Source organism: Lithobates pipiens, unplaced genomic scaffold (genome assembly GCF_037356315.1).
Source record: "Lithobates pipiens isolate NorthernLeopardFrog02 unplaced genomic scaffold, aLitPip1_a1.2 Scaffold_19, whole genome shotgun sequence".
Classification (NCBI taxonomy): Eukaryota; Metazoa; Chordata; class Amphibia; order Anura; family Ranidae; genus Lithobates; species Lithobates pipiens.
Genome location: NW_027507764.1, coordinates 300,233,567 through 300,258,073, shown reverse-complemented (window position 1 = coordinate 300,258,073; position 24,507 = coordinate 300,233,567).

Sequence of the window (24,507 nt, the reverse complement as noted above, 5' to 3'; positions counted from 1 at the left end):
GCAGCATTGGTTCGATGCTGCATCTGTCCCTTGCTGGCTATAAGACTGAAAACCGAATGATCAAATAACGCCAATCGCTCGGTTCTCAGGGCTCCCTAAGCAAAGAGCTGCTCACTGTCAGTCACCAGCTCTGTGCTCTGCCCCCCCCCCCGCGCTCATTGGAGAACTGGGCTGTGGAGGGGGTGGAACCTGCCAGCTCAGCCTAAGCCCAGTGCCAGTCCAGGCATGTCCCGACTTCATTGTCTCAATCTAGTCTGAGCCTAAACCAGCTCTGTGACATCAGCCAAGAGTGGGCTTCAGCCTGCTGTCTGCTGAAAATGGGTCACAGGGGTACAGAATGAACTGTACTCCTGTGATCCACAGGAGAAGTATAGCCAAACGAGCTTTATCTGTACTTCTCCTATAAAAGGTTTTTACAATTTTATCAAACTGTAAATAATCATTGCAGCTGAGAGTATTGTACAGTACAGTATTGTACAGTAGCTCATATTAGTACTTTGGAACCTATACTTTTGCTTATGGATATAGACTCAAGTTGGCCTAGCAGTATTACATATGTTAATTTGTGTACTTCAATAAAGTAAATGTAGGGCCAATAAACAAATACAGCTTTTCAATATGTGTGTAGTTTCTCAAGTTGAATCCCTTAAAGTGGAATTCCGGGATAAAACTTAAATTAAAACTGCTTCCATCCCATTTCTAAAAGCTATACTAACTACCCTGTAGAATAAAGATGCATATACCTACCTATTCTCAGCCTTTTCTTGTGAAGTTATGTGATCGACTCCCTTCTGTCAGCTAGCAGCGGCTTCAAGGGAGAGGAGAAAGCACCGGCAATCCGGCAATGAATGGCCCATAATAAGCCTTTGGGTGACGGCACTGCAAAGGCATTCTAACCGTTGTTGGAGTGCTCTCTGCTCTTTCCTGTACTCGGTACTGGCTGACACAGGAGATCACATGACCTGACCAGAATGGCCTGAGAATAGGTAAGTACATGTATTTTTCTTTTACAGGGTATTTAGCACAGGTGTTAGAAGGGAGGTGGAAGCAGTTTTAAGATTAGATCATTTTATCTAAGAATTCCATGATAAAAGACCTAGTAAGTACAGAATTATACCTGTTATCTGCAATAATTGCACTCAGCTCCTGTTTTGACAACACACAGCATGTTTGTGGATCGAACAAGAGCAGCACTGCCCAGTTGTCTTTTGCTAAACTACTGTAGATTTTGTAGAAGCAATGATGAATAGATAGATGAATCTTGTGAAGAACTTGTTCCAGTCAGCGGAGAGCGACATGTAAAACCTATTTCCTCTAGTTTCACTTCCTACTTCCTCTTCCCACCCCCAGGTGCTCACACAGCCATGTAAATACAACACACACATAGGGGGTTATTTACTAAAGGAAATTCCACTTTGCATTGCAAGGGCACTTGGAAGTGCAGTCGCTGTAGATCCAAAGGATGCAAGGAAAAGAAAAAACAGCATTTTAGCTTGCACATGATTGGATGATAACATCAGCAGAGCTTCCACACATTTCAGATCTACCCCTTAGATTTAGAGTGACTGCACTTCCAAGTGAACTTGCAGTGCAAAGTGGATTTGCCTTTCGTAAATAACCCCCAAAGTCTACATCTTTCCCCTTTTAAAGAAAGGATATGCATATATATATAAATGAAGTGTAATATAGAACCAACAAGGAGTGCAGCATAGCAACGAACAAAAACAAACTACAATAAAAGATAAAGATGCTGAGTAAAAGTCAGTGTGTGATAAAGTCTAGACATGTGCAAAAGGAAAAAATTCGTTTAGTTTCGTTTCGTTTTAATTAGTTAATTCATTAATTTCGTTTAGTTATATTCGTTAACTTCCTTAAATTCGTTTTCGGATTTCGTTTAGTTTTCTACCGAATTCGAAAAATCGGCCACATTCGAAAATATTTCAACCAAATTCGAAAATATTTCTACCGAATTCGAAATGATTTCAACATGATTCGACATTATTTCAACCACATTCGAAAATATTTTGTGACCTGACTTTAGGGCCATGTATCTCGGGGTCACTTGGTGCTAGACACTTCAAATTTGAATATGTTGTAGTGCTAGTATTATTGTGTTTGCATACCAAATTTGGGGTTTCTATCTATAAGTTACCCCAAGATATGTGGCCCCAGAATCGGATCGCAAAATGTCATTTTCTGCTCTAATAACTAATAACGTTTTGCGACCCGATTTTGGGGCCACATATCTCGGGGTCACTTATAGATAGAAACCCCAAATTTGGTATGCAAACACAATAATACTAGCACTACAACATATCCAAATTTCAAGTGTCTAGCACCAAGTGACCCTGAGATACATGGCCCTAAATTCGGGTCACAAAATATTTTCGAATGCGGTTGAAATAATATTGAATCATGTTGAAATCATTTCGAATGCAGTTGAAATAATGTAGAATCATGTTGAAATAATTTCGAATGCATTCGAAATTATTTCAACATGATTCGACATTATTTCAACCACATTCGAAAATATTTTGTGACCCGAATTTAGGGCCATGTATCTCGGGGTCACTTGGTGCTAGAAACTCCAAATTTGGATATGTTGTAGTGCTAGTACTATTGTGTTTGTATACCAAATTTGGGGTTTCTAGCTATAAGTGACCCCGAAATATGTGGCCCCAGAATCGGATCGCAAAATGTCATTCTCTGCTCTAATAACTAATAACTTTTTGCGACCCGATTTTGGGGCCACATATCTCGGGGTCACTTATAGATAGAAACCCCAAATTTGGTATGCAAACACAATAATACTAGCACTACAACATATCCAAATTTGAAGTGTCTAGCACCAAGTGACCCTGAGATACATGGCCCTAAATTCGGGTCACAAAATATTTTCGAATGTGGTTGAAATAATGTCGAATCGAAATTATTTCAACATGATTCTACATTATTTCAACTGCATTCGAAATGATTTCAACATGATTCAACATTATTTCAACCGCATTCGAAAATATTTTGTGACCCGACTTTAGGGCCATGTATCTCGGGGTCACTTGGTGCTAGATACTTCAAATTTGGATATGTTGTAGTGCTAGTAATATTGTGTTTGCATACCAAATTTGGGGTTTCTATCTATAAGTGACCCCAAGATATGTGGCCCCAAAATCGGGTCGCAAAAAGTTATTAGTTATTAGAGCAGAGAATGACATTTTGCGATCCGATTCTGGGGCCACATATCTCGGGGTCACTTATAGATAGAAACCCCAAATTTGGTATGCAAACACAATAATACTAGCACTACAACATATTCAAATTTGAAGTGTCTAGCACCAAGTGACCCCGAGATACATGGCCCTAAAGTCAGGTCACAAAATATTTTCGAATGCGGTTGAAATAATGTTAAATCATGTTGAAATCATTTCGAATGCAGTTGAAATAATGTAGAATCATGTTGAAATAATTTCGATTCGACATTATTTCAACCACATTCGAAAATATTTTGTGACCCGAATTTAGGGCCATGTATCTCGGGGTCACTTGGTGCTAGAAACTCCAAATTTGGATATGTTGTAGTGCTAGTACTATTGTGTTTGTATACCAAATTTGGGGTTTCTAGCTATAAGTGACCCCGAAATATGTGGCCCCAGAATCGGATCGCAAAATGTAATTCTCTGCTCTAATAACTAATAACTTTTTGCGACCCGATTTTGGGGCCACATATCTCGGGGTCACTTATAGATAGAAACCCCAAATTTGGTATGCAAACACAATAATACTAGCACTACAACATATCCAAATTTGAAGTGTCTAGCACCAAGTGACCCCGAGATACATGGCCCTAAAGTCAGGTCACAAAATATTTTCGAATGTGGTTGAAATAATGTCGAATGCAGTTGAAATAATTTCGAATGCGGTTGAAATAATTTCGAATCATGTCGAATTCATTCAAATTCATTCGTTATATTTCTTTCGTATTCGTTGTAATTTGCATCCGAATGTCCGAAAGATGCAAAATTCGGCCGAATTTCGATTCGTTACGAAACGAATTGCACAAGCCTAATAAAGTCCTGGAACTTTGGACTGGGTTTACACACTCTTCCAGATCGAGTAACAACTTGTGGGGCTTGCGTGTCTGAAACATCTTGCCTGTTGCCATCATCATTTTGTTGTGGTTGTGTGTTACATCTGTTGGTGGAAGTGTCAATTGGCACAGCAGCAGATGGCTGTGTTTGGGGTCCTAAGTAATCATAGGCACATGGGCCGCGGCAGTACAGTATGATTCAGGTACCTGTAGGAGGTGACGGCAGTTCCTTACATAGGTCCTACCATTAGAATGGACAGCATAGCTGTTTGGTTGCCAGGCCTTTCAATGAACCGTGGCCAGTTTGTCAAACCCATGGCTTGTCTCCATTCTTGCAACCTGCCCAGGCTCCAGAGGGGAAAGGCATCTGGCCAATTTGTCATGGCTTATCTTTCCTTTTTGCCTGAGTGTAAATAAAGCAGCCTGAACATCAGTCTCAGGAGTTGTTGGGGTGGGACCATGGGAATCAGAGTCCTGGTTCGTCAAGCTGCGTGAATTGGATCTCAGATCCCACCATAGACGTCCAGATATTCGGATGTCAGAGATTATCCCAATCTGTTTTTGTTACACAATCTTCGGATGCCATCGGCGTGCGCTGGTCATTAAGTGGTTATACGGCACTGTATGTTTTTCCTGTGACTCAGAGTCGTTTCAAGTGTGCTTGAGCATTTGGCTCTAAAAAAATTTTCATTGAAATCATATCACATGATTTGGTGCACTTTTTGTTTTTTCATGGTGATACTTCGTTTGGAGGCTTGCTGAGAGCAGCTGTGTGAATCCGAAGATTGTGTAACATCCGAACAGATCGGGACAATCTCTGGCATCCGAAGATTGTGTAACATCCAAACAGATCGGGATAATTTCTGGCATCCGAATATCTGGACATCTATGGTGGGATCTGAGATCCAATTCACACAGTTTGACCTTCCCTAGCAGGGGGGTCACTGGGGATCTGGTAAGCCTCCATCTATAAGCGGTGTTTTAGAGGTGATGGGTCCATGTGGTCAAATTTAATTTGATTGAACGATCAAGTCTCAGATATCACTACACATGTACTGGACAATTTATATATATTTTTTGCAATATTTTTTTTTGCAATATATATGGACACTTGATATCATTTTTTATGTTTGGTTTATCTTTAATAGTATTTGTGCAGTTACTTTCACAGGTTTTTTGGCACATTTTTTTGCTCAATGGTCATAGTAATATTTATAGATTAAGTGCTGCACTTTTTTCTTTCATTGTCTAAACCTATTACCACAGAGGAAATTGCATCCGCCATAGCTGACACCCAGCCCGGCTCCCGGACCTGACAGATTCACCCTTCCTTCCTGCACAATGTATCAGGACTCTTTGGCGCCTTCCTTTCAATGCTGTGATCTATATCTGTGATCCCTAAGCCGCGTAAGGACCCACTACTATGTGCCAGTTACAAGCTCATTTCACTTCTGAACTGTGACGTGAAACTATTCACTAAAATCCTTGCCTCTAGGATGAATGTCTTATTACCACGTCCAATTGTAACAGATCAAGTCGGTTTTATCCAGACTAGAGAAGCCAGAGACAACACCATTTAAACACCGAACATTCTAGAAAAAGCAAAACAATCTCATATACCCCTGCTGCTCCTATTCACAGACGCCGAGAAGGCCTTTGACAGGGTGGACTGGTCTTTTCTCCAGGAGACACTTAAATACTTGGGAATGCCAGACCCCATCCTGTCATGGATAGCAGCCATCAATGATAATCCCACAACAACAGTACGGGTAAAGGGCTATGACTCCAGCCCTTTCCCCATCTTGATTGGCACCAGTCAGGGCTGCCCCCTGTCTCCAATGCTATTCGTCCTTTCCCTGGAACCTTTTTTACATCATATCAGAGGTAATCAGTCCATTAGAGGCATTCAATCAGGCAAATCTCAGCACAAAGTTGCAGCCTATGCTGACAACCTTTTATTCTACATTACTGAGCCCCTTACCTCTTTACCCTCCCTGTTACAGGAGCTGAAGCGCTATGGCACCCTGTCTAATTTTAAGGTCAATCTACAAAAATCAGAGGCCCTGAATGTCTTCTTGTCAGACTCTACCATTTGTAACCTACGCCACTTCTTCCTGTTCAAATGGGCTGCCCACTCAATTCAATACCTGGGAACAAAAATTTCTGCAAACTTGCCCTCAACTACCAGCCCCTCTTATCTACGCTCACTACTGATCTTAAGAGGTGGGACTCTCTGGCCATTTCCTGGTTTGGCTGTTGTAATATATTGGCGGCACAGTGGTGTAGTGGTTAGCACTCTCACCTAGCAGTAAAAAGGGTCACTGGTTCAAATACCAACCACAACACTACCTGCCTGGAGTTTGCATGTTCTCCCTGTGCCTACCTGGGTTTCCTCCAGGTACTCCGGTTTCCTCCCACGCTCCAAAGACATGCAGGTAGGTTAATTGGCTTCTGTCCAAAATTGGCCCTAGTATGTGAATGGGGACCTTGGATTGTGGGCTCCTTGAGTGTAGCAATGTACAGGGATAGGGGTAGACACTCACTCAGGATGGACTGGCATCTTTATTCAACCTTACTAACTATGAAACTATGAATATTCTTAAAATGAATGCAATACCCAGACTTCTGTATTTATTGCAGGCATTGCCCATCAAGATACTTCAGACGTTCTTCCACGCCATGCGTTCAGTATTTATCAGGTTCATCTGGTGCTGTAAACACCCACGTCTCTGCAGAGCATTACTACTACGACCGAAGATTAAAGGCGGTCTCGGGTTTTTGGATCCAGCCCTATACAATACTGCAGCACATATGACCAGGGTTGTGGACTGGTGCCGGCACAGTGACTTGAAACTCTGGGTGTCGCTGGAACAGGAGGCAGCCCAGGCCACACTTGTGGGTCTACCTTGGGCAGGGAAAACTTCTTCCACCCACCTGACTACTCATCCACTGATTGGACCAACTCTCATGGAACTGAAAAAGTTTTTCTGTCTATCCTCACTAAGAAACTTTCCATCCCCAATGACGCCACTTGTTGGTCACCCGGATTTTATAAATGGCCTCATTGACCCATCTTTTCTCTAGCAAGCCCCACAGGCACTCATGAGGGCCTCTTTGTTATTATGTTCCTCCGGTTGGATAATTATGGAGAACTTTCTCTATGGTCGGGCCCCTCCCTCATTAGATCGCTGGGATTAATCAACTATGTCACTTCCTCGGCTCTCTGCCAAAACCAACCCATTTTGTCAGATTGCTCCATTCTTTTGAGGAACTATGCTTGGGTGAGGGACCAATCTGGAGGTCCTTATCAACCTCCCACAAATCCTACAAAGACCTTCACGCTACTGAAGACCCCCATTCTTGACAAAATGGGAGAGGGACTTGCAAGTCATCTTCACAGATTAGTGCTGCCTAAGATATTTCTCTACAAACTGATCGTTGTTGGTGCTGCGGCCTACACTGAGGGATTGCCCTGCACTCCAAACTTTTTGGCAGCCGGTGCTTAAGCTCATACAGAAACTCACAGACATCTCCCTACATGATAACCGAGCTGCGGTCCTCCTTAACCTCACCCCCTTATCAAGGAAACGTTATCATAAATCCCTTCTCAAACATCTCCTTAATGCTGCACAGGCCAGCATCCCACCTCTTTGGAAGGAACAGTCTGTGCCAACGGTGGCCCAATAGATCGCAAAAGTGTGAGGTACATTGAGCAGTTGGAAGATCTGACCTCTGCTTTGCGAGATAAGTCAGAGGAACATAAGTCCAGATTATTCTATTGGAATCTCTTTCCCTTCTCTGACGAGTTCCACCAATACATGTTAGGATCCACTGTTTAGGATCTCCATCACCTGTGCAGTGCTATTGATCTTGGCTCCCTGGGGGTGATTCCCCCCTGATTTTTTTTCTCTCTTTCCCTCTCTCTCTCTCTTCCTCTCTTGTCTTCCCCTTTTTCTCTTTCTCACCCATTTCCATCTCTCCTTTTAAACTAAAAAACAAAAAGTGATGAGCACAGAAGCTTATATTTACCCTGTATTAGATTTCAGTTAGTGGAGTGAGCCCGATGAGTGGCTCCCTTCACTCACATGCAATTGTTTTGTATAGTTTTTGTGCTGGGTGCGCTCATCACAGTCTATATGCAATGTGAAGTTGTCTTTTTGTTAGTATCTGTGTCACATCTTTAAATAAAGAATTTTTTTTTAAAAATGCGAGGGGTGTACTCACTTTTCTGAGATACTGTACTTAAAATGTGTAACACCAAAAAAAATAATGTAAAAATAAAAATTGATCTAGAGGAGACTTTACCCCTAGATAGTTGGTGATGGTGATTATAGATTCCAAAGGAGAAGAAAAAAAATATATTTTCTCCTTTCTTTCACCCTTCTCCCCCTCTAAATTCACCAAACCCCTAAAACCAACACAATGATTAAAGCGGTAGTAAACCCGCAAATTATTTTTTTTTTTACCACCTGCAAAGCAAAAGGCATAATGAGCTAGTATGCAGGTAAGTATGAAATACTTACCTTAGAACGAGGCCCCGACATCTGACCCGATCCACGCCGAGGGAGCTGACATGCTCCCTCTGCGTTTCTTCCAGGTATCGCGGCTCCGGCGCTGTGAGTGGCCCGGAGCCGCGATATCGCCACTCTCGCGCATGCGCGCGGGAGATTTCATCCCGGCCGGGTCCGGCCACTGCCGGACTTTCAGCCGAGAATCCCCTTGTGCGCATGCGCCTCTGCAGTCAGCGGCGCATACCGAGGGGAATATCTCCTAAACCGTACAGGTTTAGGAGATTTTTTTTTACCTACAGGTAAGCCTTATTATAGGCTTTCCTGTAGGTAAAAGTTAAAAAAATGAGTACACAACCACTTTAATATTAGAATCTTCCATCTTAAATTCCATCGTAATACCTTCCTAAAAGAAAAGAAAACGGAGGAGGAAAAAAAAAAACGAGAAATAAAAAAATAAAAATTTGTAAATTATTTCATATTCGTCTACTAAATATCAGGGTGCATTTATAAGAGGAATGAGACTATGAGGTAATATGAACAAACTGTTGCATAAAATATAAACCCACATCCATCCAATAATATACTTTATTCTGTATCAATCTCTGAAGAGTAATACTTCCAGCCTGTCCATGTATTTTTAAATGTGTCTTGTTGGTTTCTAACCTCGTGCACCCATCGTTCCGCCTCTATTATTAAATCAACTTTTCTTTTCCATTCCGACATAGTGGAGCATGTAGCCCGTTTCCAAAACCTAGTATTAATAATTAGGCTGCATTCAACAGATGTGGAGTGATACTTTTTTTTTTATAAAGTTTAATAGAAGCAGGCATCCCATGGAACAAAAAGTGCAAGGGTGATAATTCTATAGGTTTTAGACCCCTTTCACACTGTCGGTAGTGGGCCATGTTAGCAGTAAAGAGCTGCTAGTTTTAGCAGCGCTTTACCGTAGTTTTAGCAGTGCCTTTTAGAAGCCGAACAAAGGGTGCCTGAAAAGCACCGCTGCTGAAGAGCTTTGGCAACATTGCCCATTCACTTCAATGGGCAGGGGCAGTGGAGGAGCGGTGTATACTGCTTGCAGGACTTTTTCCAAATACGATCTTTATTAAGTTTTCAAATTTGGGGTAGAGCCCCAGGAAATACAGTAATAGCTTAAACAGTGAAGGTCCCAGCCTCCCAAACTTGCATTACAATCAGAAGTGTTGTACAACATAACAATTCAGAGGGTCAATAAGAGTCGTCTAGTTTGTGTAGATCCCGCATTGTTGTAAGGATCTATTAGGGTAACCTGTTAACATCAGTGGATATCGTATATCCTGAAACCCTAAGCAAACATCTTGCAAAAAGAGCAAGATAGGCAGGTTAGGGGCCACGGCCGAAATGAAGAAATAGAAAATAAAGTGAGAGTGGAATAGGGGAGAGGGGAGGATAGAGGGGGAAGGAGAATAAGGAGGGGGGGATGGCATTGCGGGTAAAGTAATCTGTGTGCTGTTTCAATAGTAACTCAGGTTCCGAAGAGGGCTTTACCTTCTTCTGAATATATGAACATGTTCCAAATAGTCCAAGTGTTTTTATAGGCTTCTTGCCTGTCTTGGACTGTCAGTATCAAGTCTTCCATTTTATTGATATCCTCCACCTTCCGTAGCCACATTGTTGTGGTCGGTGGGGTTTGTTGTTTCCAAAGCAGAGGAATACAGGACTTGGCTGCATTGGTCAGGCATAGTAGGGATTTTTTATATTTCCTGGGGGACAAGGTCGATACATGCAGCAGGAAGAATGCTGGGTCATTCGGGATCTGATATTCTGTAAATTTTTGGGATATGGTACGGACCGCTGTCCAGAATGCTGTCGGCCTGGGGCAGGACCAGAATATGTACAGCATTGTTCCTTTATCTTCTCTACAGCGCTAACAGTGCTGCCGTGCGTCAGGGAAGATAATGTGTAGGCGACTAGGTGTGAGGTACGACCTCACGAGGTATAATTTGTATAATTTTATAATTTGTCTCCTGTATTTTTGTGCATAGTGATGATTTGAGGGAGAATTATATTATGTTTTGAATTTGGAGTGCCGTGAAGGTACGATCTAAATCCACTTACCATTTTGTAATACCTGCAAGGTGTGGTTACTGGGTCGGTGTATTTAGTAGTGAATACATTTTGGAGAGGACCCGTGGCAGTGGCTCCGTTTCCGAGCAATATTCTTCAAACATGGTCTTAGGTCTGGTGTAGTCTTGGGGATTCGGGAATGTCTGAAGAAAGTGGTGTAATCGTGCAGCATTCCAGAAATCCAGTTGAAATGGACCTGTAGGGTCCATAAGTTCTGAGATGGAGGGCCATCTGTTTTGCACTACAAACTGAGAGGCTGTGGTATGGTTTGAGTCTCCTAATGTCTGGAATTGTGTGGTTGCAATCCCTGGGGAGAATTTGGGGTTACCCAGAATCGGGGTTAATGGTGATATTTTGGTTGTCAGGGAGTGTTGTAGTGCTGCCTGTGAGCCTTGACTGAGGGTATTACCTATCAGAGGGTGTGATTTTGTCTCCAATGATAGAGAGTCTCTGCACCACAGCGGAGTCTTTAACGGGACTATGCTCTAATGTTGTTCTATTTGTGCCCATAGCTTAACTTCTTGGTGGCGACTCCAGTCAATAATCCTGCCTAAATGGATTGCCTGATAGTACTTCCGGTAGCGCTAAACCTCTGTATTGTTTTTGTAATGAGAGTCCGTGGTTGTTTGTGTGCCCAAATAAAGCAGGTGAATAAAGCTTGTACATGCTTAAAGTACGCAGGTGGTATTCAGGGCTTTTTCTAACATCCTGAAAGCGTATTGCTCCAGTGTGAAAGCACTTGGGCTGCAGGGGAGGCAATTTTCAGGTGCTATTTTTAGCCCTTTAGTGCCCGAAAAATGCCTTCAGTGTGAAAGGGGTCTAAGAGTCATCTTCTTGATCCATGGGGAAATTGCCTCCCAGAATGGTCTTATTTTCGAACAAGACCAGACAAATATGACTTCAACATGGCTAAACTACTTTTCAAATATATATATCCATTTCAGGTGGCGAAGCCAGAGCCAGGAGGGGTTATCAGGTGACCCTGAGTATCCGAAACAAGGAGCTTGAGATGATCCGGGAAATTCTGATAATCAGCCGGCTGAGGTAAGCCTTTTGCTTACATTTGAGTTATCAGACTTCCTTGATCGGTAAGGCATTTTCGGGACAAAGGGTACCTATTTTACTCCCCTTAATCGAACTGTATTGATTAGTGGTTATATGTTATGTTGTCACTGTCTACTGTCCATCAGAGTGTTATAGAGAAAGAGAAGAATAGTGCTGTTCACAGAGTATAATGTAGTACATCTGCTACATAAAGTAGTTTAGAGGCAAGAGGGTATAGGCACATGTAGAGAAGACTGGCCAGTCATTATGGGCATTAAATTAAGTAAGGGAATGAAGGGTAAGAGACCCTAAAAAATGCCCAGCGCAAGAGAAGCGCTATATATGAACCGAAGGTGCGGTTCCGCCTATACTGAGCCCCTAGATTAATGGTTGAAGTGGACAGGGATCCACAATGGGTAACTGGGTTACCACCAAAGTCCACAGGGACAAAGAATCATGCAGAGTATACAGCTAGAGAAACGGCTATTTATGTGAGCAGGATGGATCAAGAGTGACATTAACACTAGACAGAAAGGGACTTTTTGATGTTAAGTTGTGGGATGAATTTGGGGTCAGGCACTACAACTAGTAAAGTCAAGAAACAGTAATGAGAGTTAAAACAGAATCCTTTATATGTTGTCAGAGAGGGAAGATGGGATGAGCACTATAGCTACCCGTCTGATCATAGAAGGTACAGTATGTGAAGTATGGAATTAAAATACATTGGATGCAAAGGATATCAGAACAAAATAAAGAAAGCAGAAGTTTAAGCAAGGAAGTATTAAAAAAGCGTTAAAAGAAAGTGAGAGAATGATATGCATGTGTTGTGTACAAATGGGAATAATGTAAGCAATTTTAGAGATATATTTGAGTATGTTTGTGAATGCTGGAACCTTTAGTTCGCTCGCTTGTGTCATGTACGCAGATGTGACCCCCCCCTTTGTGCTCTCCTCAAAGAATGTAGCTGGGATGAGAGTTGGTGATAAGCTGCAAGGACACCATGCCAATTTCAGTTTTTTAGACAAAACATTTATAACAAAATGTGCCGGGTTAACGAATCTAATGATAAACAATGTGATCACAATTATTTTTGAATCTGTTTTCCAAACATGGTAAAATCAAGGTTACATTTAACCATGTCTTACACTAATTGAATATCTTTTGATAGTGGAAACAGTGCATTTAAAAAAAAAAGAGAGAAATTGAGTAAAATTAAGTAATATGTCCCCCTTTAAGGACATTTATCTGTGCATATATATTAGTGTGTGATATTGAAATTATCATATGAGTATTAATTTCTAATATGAGTTTAACAATTTTATTAATAAATATAGATATATTGAAACTGGTTTAGACAACCTTTGGTTGGAAATGAAATACAGGTTAATGGGAAAATTGGTAAAAATGGAATTAGTTTAGATTAAGATAACAATTTTGTAATTTTACATTTATTGAGTGGAAAGATATATCCAGATGCCCAAGTCAGGATGTTACGAGTATGTATTTTGTTTGTATGGACATGTTTTCTGGATGTCCAGTGGCAAATGCTACTGCAAAGGCCACAGTAAAAAAAGTGTTATCAGAAGTAGTTTGTAAGGACAGAGTGCAGAATCTACAGAGAGTAACAGAGGAAATCATTTTTATAGGAGAGTCCTTACTAGAAGTTTTGAGGTTTTATTTTTACACCCCCTACTGTCTACAATGTAGCGGACAAAGTAGAGTAAGAAACTAGAAAACTTTTGCCTGAATGTTTTATTATATTTTATCAAGCCCGTAGGGGGAAGTTGGACTCTCTCCCTATGGGAATTGGTTTGGGAGTGTGTTACTCACTTTTTTACATTTTGTCTCAGCAGCTGAAGTCCTCCATTCGGATCTCACAGAGAATGTTGCTGATCTTTTAAGTTTTTTGACAAACTCATTTATGTGTTTTCTCCCCAATTCCAGATCCTAAAAGTTTGGAAGGATCTAAAACTAAAGCCAGTTGACTTGTGGATTGTTAAGAGACATTTATATATAAGGAGATGTTTGGAGACTCAATACAGCATCTATTTCATGTACAGTTTTGCAAAACTTGAAGGAAAAGTGACCTGGATCCACACCAGACACTGCAAAAATGACTAAATGAAAGAAATCTCTGTGTTTGATTTGTTTCCTTCTTGCGATCACAGTCTAGGGCAATTTTTGATTCAATTACTTTAATTGTAAGGGATATATATATTTGAAAAGTAGTTTAGCCATGTTGAAGTCATATTTGTCTTTTGTACCTCTTCCATTTTATGTAGAATTGTATGTGTTTACATATGCTGATAAGTCAGCATACCAGCAATTAAGCTAGAAGGCCATTCTGGCCACAGGAGTGTACAGCCAGTACTCTGTAAATATGTCTTATCAATCATTTGTTTTTCACAGTGAAAAGTCGTTTTGTAATGAAAAAAGCTGCTCAGCTATTATTTTCTCCACAATGGAGTTTTTGCCTCTTTGGCCAGGATTACCTCCACCTAAGCGTGTGGAGGTTCCAGGTTAAAGGTGATAGCAGGTATGGTTAGTGATCAAAATATTGATCAAAAGAGAGGAGACTGTAATGGAAATTTGTAGGTTCTGTATATAATTGTATTCTATTTTATATGTATTGCACAATGCCCTCACTGTGCACACGGCACTAACAATGTTTTCAGTACATGTTTTGCATTCTTTCGAGTTCTGATTAGAATAAGCCTGCCTATGTAACGCCCCTTGTTACCATAAACGTACAATTGTAATATTAATGTGATACCTACGTAATCATGTGTATAAAAGCCTTCACATGCGTCATAATAAAGGAGAACGGTTATTTGGAAAGATGCTAAGCGTATCTTTTGTGTCTGTTCCCTACTGCAGTAGTTATTAATTTGGAACCACTAATCAATATGAGGATAGGAGTTGCCTATCATCAAAATATCCATTTCAGAGGATAGTGCCCTTTTGTTTAAAACCCCGCCAACAGCAGTCATCTGCTTTAGAGTATATCTGTGCCAGTCGGAACGGAGTCCGGTATCATCTAAATAAAAACATATATGACATTTCTTCTATAGAAGGAGCTTATAGAGGTGGAATGCATTGATTCCATACATTTTTTAACTTGTGAGGAGGTAAACGTATGATTTAACTCTCCCTCCCATTCTTTAATAAAATAGGGGTGTATTGGCCACTGAGAACAATTTTGTACATTTGAGATGATTAGGCTCTGAAATCTTCATACACAAAGTCTCAAATGCAGTAAGAGAGCTCAAGGGCCGTACTTGAGGTTCCAGTTTATTAAAGAAAACAGTAATTTGATAATATCGCCACCTGACCAAAGGTATGCTCCCCTGGGATGACACCAGCTCCAAAAAAAGGAGCTAAAGTTCTCTGTGGGGCACACATTGTATTCCTGTCTGTTCCCCATAGACCCAAGGCTCCAACCTCCTCCTCTGGTGGGAACCAAGTGCCAGTGGAGCCAGTGGAAATACTTGAGGGGCATATTTACCAGTTTTGTTCATTCTACCCCACACCGATAAAGAATTTCCGGGTTAATGGGGACATCTAGTCTGAAAGACCCCTGGATGGCTGGGATCCGTGGTGCACCCCCCAGATTTCTACCTGCTAATATTTTCTCTAGAGAGACCCATGCTTTACTTGAGGAGTCATGACACCAATTTAAGAGGCGTACCAAAGACATCGCCCTGTAATACAGGTCCATATCTGGGAGCCCAATTCCCCTTTCCCCTTTACTTCTACGTAAAATATCATAGGCTATTCTAGGGCTTCTGTCCAGTGACAGAATTACCAGGGTGGCAACAGTCGCAGCTGCGACGGGGCCCTGGCATTCCATCACTGTGGGGGGGGGGGGGGCAGCGAGGTTGCTATTCACAGGGCTCTAATCGGAGAGCGTGTCTCATGTAACAGCAACAGACATTGGCATTGATGTTTTATTTCTCCCTTGTCCATCCTTGGGATGACACAGGACACACAGCTGATCAACTCCCCCTTCCGTCCCCTTCCCTCTCCTCTCCTGTGTGCTCCGCAGGCAGTCAAGTGTGAAGCTAACAAGCTCACATTTCCAGTGGAGCACACAGGAGAGGGGAGGGGATGGGGGTGGCCTTTCCATCTCTGCAAGTCCTTTCAAAGATATATTAGAAGTGATAGGAATGAGATTAGCATCAAAAGGGTTAATTAACTGAGTACACCTACTATTTGCCTAACAAGACACATCCAATGAGATGAAATTAACCAATTGTATTGGGCGTGCGCTATTATCAATCAGTTGCAGTTTACATATGTAGGTATATTTTAACGTTATTTGCGCTTCAATGTGCGCCAGTTCGCACGTTCAATTAATGACTTTTCCAGCGCACCAATTAATGTAGGAACTGGTGCAGTGTCTTCTTAGTAAATCACCTCCTATGTGTAATGATTTTGGGTAATGTTGGAGAAAGTGGTGTAAATTGCATGTTGCTAGTTTGATTTTCTGTTATTTTTTTCAATCAGTGTTATTTATTCTATACAGTATTTTAATAGGATGGTATGGTTGATTACAGTTTAGTATTAATTTAGTTTTATGCGGTAATAATTGCTGTTATTGATAATTTTATTGTTGTGCCTTGTTTGTGATCTTTGTGTTTTCTTGTTGAATGTAATTGTATTTTAGTAATTTCCATTGGGATTAATAAAGCCTTCTGGATCTCAATAAGGGTATGCTGAATTTAGAATTTTCAGTGATCTGCATCTATGAAAGGATCTAAAATAACTCTAGACCTCCAATGTTGTGTATAATCTGTTGCAACATATTGACCTCTACTGAATTCTGCAGTACAATGAGCCATTTTGTGGGGGTACCTTTAGCTACCTATCAAGATTTGGTGTGGGCCGTCGGCTGTAATAAGATCAAATTCTGAAAAAAATGCTGTAATTATAAATAAACACCACCATTACATTTTTTATTGTCTTTATTCATATTGTTATTTGAGCCCTAAATCATTTCATGTTCCACCTTACATTTGTATACCGAACTACTTAAATTAGTAAAATATCAAAGTGCATTGTTTATCGTTACGCTGTAAGCAATCTTCAGCAAATTATACAATAAATAATTGAAAAAAACTAAAAAATGTATGAACAGTACACATGTAGCTCTAAAAGCATTTCTACTTTAAAACCAGAGGACCTTTTACAAACACACTAAATTTCCTACTCTCACAGTTTACAAGTACAATCAAAGCATGGAGACAAAATTAAAAGAATTGCATTTTAAAGGGTTAGCCGACCACAACTAAGATTTCAGTTTTTTTTTTGCTTGAAGCTGGAGACGATTACTCTAGAACAGTTGTCTATAGGTGATGGGATCACTATGATTTATGGAAACCTGCACTGTGAGAAATAAGGGGCTGTGATCGCAATATTCCTTGTAAAAATACTCGATCTCTGGCTTTTATTTATTTTATATTATTGAGAATACAGAAAAATACAGAAAGTGTGTGAACACCCAGATTTCAATAACAGGTGTATCAGGCAGGATCTAATATATATATATATATATATATATATATATATATATATATATATATATACACACATACACAACTCCTCAATGGAGTTCTCAAGAGAATAAGACACCAGGGGGCGAATCAGCACCAGACTCTGCAAATAACTGAAATTTTGGTTTTTAGGTGGACAGACCCTTTCATGAACTAAAGTGCATTTCTAGAGTCACTATTCCTTGCTAATGTGTATATTAATCAGATCAAATTATAGATGCAGTTTTGAACACAATAAAGAGACATCAGAGTTTTTTTTTCCACAGCCATAATGTAAGAATGGCACATCATCAGCTTAAATTGGCCTTTACTAGTTATTTGACGGTCATTTCCCCACTGTTACTATTGGTGGAAAAGTCAAGCAAAGCTATCAGCAAAGTGAAATTCTCAAAACCTACAGCGCTTTCAGTGAAATTAAATTTACAAATGCTGGTTACAAAAATAGAATGTTACCAGGCTTTTGATTAACAGCTTTTATATGTATTATATTATTTAAATGAGATTTCTTCTATTAATCTACTTATTCCAACTCAGCTTAGAGATCCGAAAGTTGAGACATTCTTAAATTGCCATAGACGTACCTAATCTACTGATATTTTTATTTTAAGATGCACACATTTATGTTGTTGGAAATGAAAATGTATTCATTATATAGAGCACATTAATATCTATATATAAGAATATGGTACAATGGCAGAGCACTTATATACGATGAACCATGGAAACCATTCAGAGATGAACATTCATTAGACATTGTGCACAGGTGTCAAAATGTGTCCAGTGTATTAAACGGAATGGCTCAATATCTACGCAATTTGATTCTTGCAGTCCTATTCATTGGCATTACAAATGATAATGGTGCAGTTTACTCTATTCAAGGGAGTGTGGCTGACACAGGGGCCTATGTTGGGATTTTATACAGGCACCAAGGGCATTACACCACCCATGAATGACATAATGGTTTTTTAATAAGCCCTTTAGTGTTACTTAGACATGTAACTAACTGTTTTTGGCTTTGTGAATAACAGACAAAACTATCACAAGTATAAATATATTGGGCTGTGTCTGGGATATATGAAGCTATACAATATAGACACTAAAATTGAAAGGTATAGCCCTTACTAAAACTACTAACAAGACTGACTACTTTACAACAGTAATGTAAATCAACACTGTGTTCACTGTGAGTCTGTACAGAGCAAAGCAGATATGGCATATATTGTGGCACTCTGGTGAACATTAGAAGAAATATATTTAAAGTGATACTAAACATACAATGTTTAAGCACTTGCCGACCAGCCGCCGCTGTTGTACTGCGGCAGAATGGCACGGCTGGGCGAAACAACGTTATGTAACGTTGCTTCACCCTGTGGCCACTAAGGGTGCACGCGCCCCCTGCTCGCCCACGGAGCCAATGCGAGTGCCCAGTGGTTACGATCACTGTCAGGCTCCCGAGATCGCTCGGGGCACACCGAGAACCAGAATCTGTGTGTATAAACACACAATTGATGGTTCTCTGAGGGGAAGAGACAGATAGTCTGTTCATACAGAGTATAAACAGCGATCTGTCATCTCCCCTACACAGTCTCATCCCCTATCCAGTTAGAACACACACTAGGGAACACAACCCCTTAATCGCCCCCTAGTGTTAACCCCTTCCCTGCCAGTGACATTTTTAAAGTAATCAATGCATTTTTATGATCGCTGTATAAATGCCAATGGTCCCAAAAATGTGTTGAAATTGTCCGCCGTGTCTGCCATAATGTCGCCACTATTACTAGTAAAAAAAATGAATAATAATAAAAATACCATAAAACTATCCACATCTTGGAGACGTTATAACCTTTGCGCAAACCAATCAATATAGGCATATTGCGATTTTTTTTTTTTACCAAAAATATGTAGAAGAATACATATCGGCCTAAAGTGAGGAAAAATATTCTTTTTTTATCTATTTTGGGGGATACTTATTATAGTAAAAAATATTGAGTTTTTTCAAAATTGTCACTCCATTTTTGTTTATATCACAAAAAATAAAAACCGCAGAGGTGATCAAATACCACTGAAAGAAAGCTCTATTTGTGGGAAAAAAAAGGACATCAATTTTGTTTGGGTGCAACGTCGCACGACCGCACAATTGTCAGTTAAAGCAATGCAGTGCCGAATCGCAAAAATTGCTCTGTTCAGGAAGGGGGCAAATCTTCCGGGGCTGAAGCGGTTAATTGGCAGTATCCCTTTACACTTAAGTATAAAGATCTATTTAATTTAATATATCAAAAGAACCTGATTACTTTATTTAATAATTGCTGTTCAGTGATCACATGATGTTTTCCAGGTCATTTCTGTCCCCTGTCTGCTGATGTAAGCTCTATCGCAGCAGAGGACGTCTGGGCTATGAATCTGTGTCTGCACAGCGCCGATTGGTACTGTGCTGGTGACATGACACAAAAAAAAGGCTTTCAAAATACAGTATCAAAATAAATAATGAATAGCAACAAAGTGTTTTAAAGTCTATCTTAAACAAATATTTATTTGAAAACAAATGTTTATTATTATAATTTTTTGCAATAATGTGGTGTAGGCAGAGTTTAAAGCGGTTGTATACCCGCTGAAGTTTTTTTTTTTTACTCACCTGCAAAGGAAAAGGCATAATGAGCTAGTATGCACTGCATACTAGCTCATTATGAAATACTTACCTTAGAACGAGGCCCCGACATCTGGCTCGATCCACGCAGAGGGAGCTGACATGTTCCATCGGCGTTTCTTCCGGGTATCGCGGCTCCGCTGCAGTCAGTGGCGCATTGCGAGGGGAATATCTCCTAAACCGTACAGTTTTAGGAGATATTTTTTTTAACCTACAGGTAAGCCTTATTATAGGCTTTCCTGTAGGTTACAGTCCCAAAATTGACTATACAACCACTTTAAGTCGACTGACAATAGCTGTAAAGAAATCTGGAGGAGGTTCTGTCAATTACAGGCCCCTCCAGCCTGTGTCTATGTTTGTGTATGTGCTGGGACTAAAATAGCCCATACATGAATCCATTTTTTTCAACCAGTAGGTTAAAAGGGAAAAACATGATTCCCCAATCTACCAATCAACTTCTGTATAAACACCCTGCCTATACATGGATTGGCAATCAGCCGGGAGCTGCGGAACCGGTCAAATTTAGATCTGTGTATGGCTCGCATTAACATGGAGGTGAAGCCTCCCGCATTTAACATCTTATATCCCACCCCAATAGTGTTTAGCAATAGGAGGACATGGAGGAGGAGGATGGAAGGGGACTGTCATTTACTACCGTATATACTCGAGTATAAGCCGAGATTTTCAGCCTCTTTTTTGAGGCTGAAAGTGCCCCCCTCGGCTTATACTCGAGTCATCGCTGTCTGCCCGCTCGATCAGCGTGTCGAGCAGACAGACAGCGGCCATTCTAGAATTCAAAAGCCGCGCCTCCGGCTCCGCCTTCGCCTGTGATAGGCGGAACACTGAATTTCCCAGCAGCCTGTGTTCCGCCTATCACGGGCATCGTCTCATCCTCGTACTACGGACGAGGATGAGACGATGCCCGTGATAGGCGGAACACAGGCTGCTGGGAAATTGAGTGTTCCGCCTATCACGGACATCCGATAGGCAGAACAGCAGTCAGTGGGAAATTGAGTGTTCCGCCTATCACCGACGGAGGCGCGGCTTTTGAATCCTAGAATGGCCGCCGACGAAGAGCTGAAGGACGGAGGCTCGGCTCGGGCCGGGCCGGGACGGGACGCAGGCTGGACGGGACGCAGGCTGGACGGGACGCAGGCTGGACGGACACAGGCAGGCTGGACACAGGTAGGCTGCACGGACACACACACACACACACACACACACACACACACACATGCATGGACACACACACACACACACACGGATGCATGGACACACACACAGGGATGGATGGACCCACAGGGATGGACGGACACACAGGGATGGACAGGCATGTCTCACCCTCGGCTTATACACGAGTCAATAATTTTTTCCAGTTTTTTGGGGGTAAATTGGGGCCTCGGCTTATATTCGGGTCGGCCTATACTCGAGTATATACGGTACTTTGTATGCTCCCACATGTGTGACTCTATAGTCATGTGGGCTTCACAGATAAGAAAAAGGAGGAAATGCATTGATATATTATTTCACATCCAAGCATAATAATATTACTTATTGGGTTTTTAACACAGGTTTTTTTCTGTCATGGAATTGATTGGTTCCTAAAACTGATTTCTGCAACTATATATATATATATATATATATACACATACACATACACATACAGGTGATACTGGAAAAGTTAGAATAGCGTGCACAAGTGCATTTATTTCACTAATGCAACTTAAAAGGTGAAACCAATATATGACTCATTACATGCAAAGCAAGATAGTTCAAGCCATGATTTGTCATAATTGTGACGATTATGGCGTACAGCTCATGAAAAACCCAAATCCACAATCTCAGAAAAAACAAGGAGTGTACATAGAACAATATCGGACCTCTGAAAAGTATAAGCATGCATATGTACTCAGTACTTGGTTTGGGCCCCTTTTGCAGCAATTACTGCCTCAATGTGGCATGGAAGCTGTCAGCCTGTGGCACTGCTGAGGTGTTATGGAAGACCAGGATCTGTCAATAGCGGCCTCCAGCTATTCTGCATTGCTCGGTCTCATGTCTCTCATCTTTTCTCTTGCCAATGACCTATAGATTCTCTACGGGGTTCAGGTCAGGCGAGTTTGCTGGCCAATCAAGCACAGTAATCCCACGGTCATTGAACCAGGTTTTGGTGCTTTTGGCAGTGTGGGCAGGTGCAAGACCTGCTGGAAAATGAAGTCAGCATCCCCATTGAGCTTGTTTGCAGAAGGAAGCATGAAGTGCTCCAAAATCTCCTGATAGACAGCTGCGTTGACCCTGGACTTAATGAAGCACAGTGGACCAACCCCAGCAGATGGCATGGCTCCCCAAATCAAAACAGACTGTGGAAACTTCACACTGGACTTCAAGCATCTTGAAGTTTGTGCCTCTCCATTCTTCCTCCATACTCTGGGTCCTTGGTTTCAAAATGAGATGCAAAATTTGCTCTCATCAGAAGAGAGGACTCTGGACCACTGAGCAACAGACAAGGTCTGTTTTTCTTTAGCCCAGGTAAGATACTTCTGACATTGTTTCTTGTTCAGGAGTGGCTTGACAAGAGGAATATGACATTTGAAGCCCATGTCCAGGATCCGTCTGTCTGTGGTGGCTCTCGATGCACTGACTCCAGCCTCAGTCCACTCCTTGTGAAAGTCCAACACAATCCTCTCCAGGCTGCGGTCATCCCTGCTGCCTTTGCACCTTTTTCTTCCACACTTTCCCTTCTACATAACTTTCTATTAATGTGCTTTGATACAGCACTTTGGGAACATCTAACTTCTTTTGCAATTACCTTTTTAGGCTTTCCCTCCTTATGGAGGGTGTCAATGATGGTTTTCTGCACAACTGTCAGGTCAGCAGTCTTTCCCATGATTGTGATTCCTACTGAACCAGACAGAGACCATTTAAAGGCCATTTAAAGGCTCAGAAACCCTTTGCAGGTGTAAAGGCTTAATTAGCTGATTAGAGTAGAATATTCTAATTTTCTGAGATTGTGCATTTGGGGTTTTCATGAGCTGTAAGCCATAATCATCACAATTATGACAAATCACGGCTTGAACTATCTTTCTTTGCATGTAATGAGTCTATCTCATATATTAGTTTCACCTTTTAAGTTGCATTGGTGAAATGAATTAACTTTTGCACAATATTCAAATTTTTCGAGTATCACCTGTATATTGTGACATGGGTAAATGACAATTTGCAGTTTGTAATTTTTAAATTGGAAAAATTAACAGGAATTGTGTGGCTTAAGTAGCAATGGCCAAAGAGGTAATAATTGCTCGGTAGATTGAGATTACCCTGGCAAAAAACTCCTATGCAACGCAGTCATTTTAATATGCAGAAAATAAGGTATTTGTTAATAATAGCTAGACCTGACTATTGAATGAATGGGCCCTATGTATACCTAAAAATGCATTTCATTTATGCCTTGAAATGCATGTAAACAAAGTAAATTTACATAAAATTTACATTATAAGAGGAGTAATTCATATTTAGACTACAAAGTGATAATACATAGACAATCATCTCTGGCTAATGCAAGAGATCTAATAGTCTAGGTTTCGAGCTAATGTTAATGTACCAAATTATTCTATTAATGACATACATCCCATTTAAAATGTATACATGTATAGGATGTTCGGCCCTGGACACCTTGTTTCCATAAAAAACTAAAGAATTTACATATTCTGATACTTTTACAAAGTGCCACGAAAGTGAAGCTCCGGGCAAAAAAAAGTTTTCTCATGCAGTGGGGCTGTGCCTGCACTGCACGGGTCAACTGCTTGTTTTGTCCAGGGAAGAGGAGAAAGCTGCATACCCGATCCTCCGCTTCACTGGCAAACTGCACACCCCCACGATCCAGCTGTGGACTGTTCCTGACATCCTTGTGTCCATAGCAGGTCTATGGGCTTGATGACGTTAGGAATATTTCACCACAGGGGAGGACCAGGAGCAATAGGGACTGGTCTTCTGCGGGGAGGATCAGAGGATTAAGTATATCTCCGTTCTCCAATCACCTAGGCAAAAATTGCCCATGCAGTGCAGCAACAGCCCCACTGCACAAGAAAACTTAATTTTTTTGGCCTGGAGTTGGGCTTTAGGCATTATAAATGCAGGAGTGTGTATTCTTACTTGACTCTTGGGGTGCTTAGTGTTTTTTTTTTCTTGATCTGTACAGGAATTCAGAGTGAAACATTTCCTCTGTGCAGAATCTTCCTGTAGTAAAGATCGGTCACTGCTGCTCCCAATCCTTTGCAGGGTGACTGGTCTTGTATCCCACCCCTTCCCCGCTTTAGGTTTCTGCATGCAGCTTTTAGTGGGTGGAACTGCTAGGTTGTTCTCATGGTTCTGCACTTTTCACAGGCTTTGTGACTCAACGGTGAAGTCACTTTATTTACATAGTAATATCTGCATTTGCAAAGGCATGTGGTGCACACAAAATGGATTTATATCCTTTTTGGCTATTAAGGAACATATATAAAATTGTTGTGTCTGGAGTTCAGCTTTAAATTTGAAGAACGTTAAAGTGGCATATTGTAAGACAGGTAATAC